Here is a 3,849-nt window from a genome sequence, read left to right as displayed (position 1 = left end):
GAGTCTGTCTTCTATTAATGTTTCCAAGAAAATCCAGAGAAAGATTATTTTCTCTTCAACTCAATAAATTCTTAACAAGACCATACAGCATAAATCGTTAATTTGACTCCTTTTTCTTTTTCTCCTTTAAAGGCTCTTGAGCATAATCATTATTCATCGTAATTACTCATCTCCTTCTTTCCAGCCAATGGGTCTCTCTCAGCTCCCTCTGCTTTTGTTTGATTTGGCCAATGACTGTGCTGTGAAAGCAATCCTCCCCAGTAAACCCATTCATGGTTGACCACTTTGACTCCCTTAACTACAGCAAAGCAAAGCAGAGCAGCCACATCTGGCAAGCGGTTTTCACATCTGGTTTGTGTATCAGCTCTTTGCACGGCTGTCTGATAGCCTGCCTTGCAGGCATAAGATGTGATACAGACACTCCAGGGAAGAATGGCTAGAGGATAGTGTGCAAGTTTGTGTTCAGAGGTCAGATACACAGAGAGAGGAAATGTCATTCTTTGACAAAAACACCAGACAAAGAAACAGCTGTATGCTTTAACTTTCTACTATTTTAATAAGATGCTGCAGGATCTTGTGGCTTCTAGAAAAATAAAGCTAATTTAAAGCAAATTTCAAAAAGCCCTTTAAATCAGTTTCATACTCGCTATAAAATAAACTGAGACTAGAGCAGTGTCATTAAATTTATGTCTTAACTAAGTGGTATGAAGCTAAAATTCAGCATGCAGAAGGAAGAGAAACAAAGATTACTAACAAAGGAAAGAAAATGGCCCTATAAACCAGTGTGAGAATGACTGGCAATAAATAACAGATAATAAGAGCTAGCAGACAAAAAGTCTGATAAGGAAGAGGATGAAGTGATAATGAGATCCAGATGAGGAACATAGCCACTGTGAAAGCTGGATGAGGGAAAGACGTGGGTCTGTGGGAATCATATAATGAGATGCTGCCCTCTTGTGCCAAGCCTGTATTTTGCTCTTCTCTGGTATTTCATTTTGATGGAATAAAGCATCTTGTTTGACAGTTTTCCTCTGACTTCAGCAGAGTCAAAGGAAATGTTTGAATTGATTATCTATTGAAGCGTTGACTCTGTGTGGATTAGAGAACTTCTGACTACAATGTGTATAAATCACAACACATTCATATGCTCTGTATCAGTTTGTCACAGCGACTCTCTCGACAAGGCATGCAGTACCTCACTAGACAAATCCCTGGTGTAACGGACACGTCAAAAGAAAACTGGAGGTGAGAGATTAAATCCGTCATTCTACAATTAGATTTTTAATAAGGGAGGAAACATCCCAGCAAACTCACTCCAAGGTAAAGCTGTGAAATGCTCAGAGTATAAAAAACACAAGAGCTACATCTCACATGCTACAGGCCTCAGTACATTAAATGTTAACGGTTATGAGAGTAGAATTTGAAAAAGACAAGCAAAGCATCTTTGGGAGGTTCGCCAGGAGATCGCCTCTTTTCTAAAAGGAACATGGCAGTATGGTGTGGGTTTGCAAAGGATGAACTGAAATCATGTTTTTATCTGGATAAATCACAAGACTTGGACATAACAGTGCCCTTTGGAGAGATTAGACAGAAGTGGAAATCCTTGATCATAATGGATAGCACCAATGTTTGGCAATAAAAATAAATAAATAAATAAAAGGGTTGGTGATTTGGGCACTAGGCTGTCACTGAGTCCTCTGTATACCAAAGAGTCCCGGTGTCAAATGTGGGGACATCTCCAAACAGCTAATGTTTGGCTAAATTGGGCAAATGTACAACGGAAGAAGAAAAAAAGAATCAAAGTATTGCAATGGCCCAGTCATCAAAGTCCAGACTTTACCTGTTCCAAGTGCTGTGTTTAAACTTAAGAGAGATGTGTGTAAATAAATGCCTGCAAACCTCAGTGAGCTGAAGCAGCTGTAAACGAGAGTGGGCTTAAATTCCTCAACAACTAAATGACCGACTGAGAAATTCATACATAAGGCAATTATTTTAACTTATTACTGAAAGTGTCTACAACACACAGAATCATTGTGTGTACTTGTATTTTATTTTCACATGAAAGGAGACATTTATGGTCTCAAAAAGACCTGTCAGATGACTTTGATGATGCAAGTTTCACTTGAGCTGGTTATTTATTTATTTCGTTTTTAGTGAAATGTCTTACTAGCTATTGAAGGAATTGATATATTTAGTTTAGGTATTCATGTTCCAGCAATTACCTGATTATACCTACATTTAATTTAGCTCCAGTCTTGAATACCCAAGGATTTTTTATTTATTTATTTATTTTAAAAAGGGAAGACAAAAAGCTGCGCTCACACAAAACTTAAGAGTTGACAAATACGTTTTTTCTGAAAACAATCATGCTAATGTTTCAGCCTACTGGACTTCAGTAACCGTTCATATTAGCCATCACTTACTGACCAGTAATTAGCAGCTATGAACTACATTTTCATCAAACTCGCACGCTCAAAGGTAGATTCTGTTCAAAGAACCAGTTCATGCTAATTATTTGCAATTCTAATGACATCCCCGGCAGCCTTCACTTCGTACTTGTGTTACATGTTACACTAGCAAACATCAAACTTTTAGCATTGTCCTAAAAAATATTGTGTACACAAACAGCAGTGCTTATTTCAAATATTTTTATTTTATGGCAAAAGATTTCGATAATCATGCAGGAAATGAATTTTATAAAATGTTTAACACCTTAACATCTAATGTTGCTTTTAATCTAATCATGAACTTTGCATACCGTGCATTTTGTCCTACAGGAAGCACTAGCACAATATCACAAAGCACTCAGGCAGAGATGTGAGAATATTTCACTTCACCGTGGTCGAACTCCTTTCGCATTCAAGTGAAAATGGCCCTACTGAGTTTGCAAAAATACAGAAAAAAAATATTTACACCTGGATAATACAGCAGTGTAAATTAATGGTGGAAAACATGATGGAAGATTATCTACTGTGCAGAGTTTTCTTAGTCTACATTAGATAACAGTTGAATATTCTTAAATATCTTTGGTTGATAAGCAGGTTAGGCATTCAGTAATAATCTTATTACGTTAATGTCATCTTTCTGTTTGATGACGTGGTTCAATTAGTCGGGGCTCCAGTTTTTATTGTCGTTTCATGTTTGCTGATGCTCAGTACTGGCCTGCTTCATGTTCATTAGTGGCAGTTTCCACAAAATTTAAAGGCTTTCTGTCTAAAAGCCGATCACAAAACTTAAATTTCTACAGCAAAGTCTGTTCAGGTAGGAGAGGCTTTACTGTAACGACCCTTTAAAGAAGAGGAAATCTGATCTAACAGGCAGGTGAGGTTTTCCTGTATAAGTCGAGGTGATTCACAGTTATTACTAGTCGTTCTCTTGGGTTTACCTGAATTCAGATCTTCAATCTGTGCCTGTCAAAGGCAAAAGGCCAAAATGGCTGCATTTTCTTTCCAGGTTGAAAATACATTTTAAAAAAAATCAGGCCACCGTAATCAAAGCCACAGATGTTTTTTTTTTTAAGACCAAAGTGGTAAACTTACAAAATACACTCATCTAAGAATACATCTTTGTACGTTTTTGGCAACAAAAAGCAGAAGGAGTACCACAAATGTACAGCACCATTTTGAAATGTGTTCAAAGAGGCGGGATGTAGAGAGCAGCCCAAAGAGATGAACGCATGAATGCACATTGGAGGAAAACTACCAGACATGGGCAAAACAATGGTCCGTCACATGTAAATGTAGCTTTTCAAACAACAACAAACTGTTTTAAGTCAAACGAATGAACAGTGTCGACTAGCAGAACCAATGAGTCTTGGCAGCTCAAATGCCTAAAAGACAAGTTTTTTTT

Source organism: Pundamilia nyererei, unplaced genomic scaffold, assembly GCF_000239375.1.
Source record: "Pundamilia nyererei isolate P.nyererei 1_Seehausen unplaced genomic scaffold, PunNye1.0 scaffold00088, whole genome shotgun sequence".
Classification (NCBI taxonomy): domain Eukaryota; kingdom Metazoa; phylum Chordata; class Actinopteri; order Cichliformes; family Cichlidae; genus Pundamilia; species Pundamilia nyererei.
The sequence above is the reverse complement of the archived record's forward strand: the minus strand, read 5'-3'. Positions refer to the sequence as shown.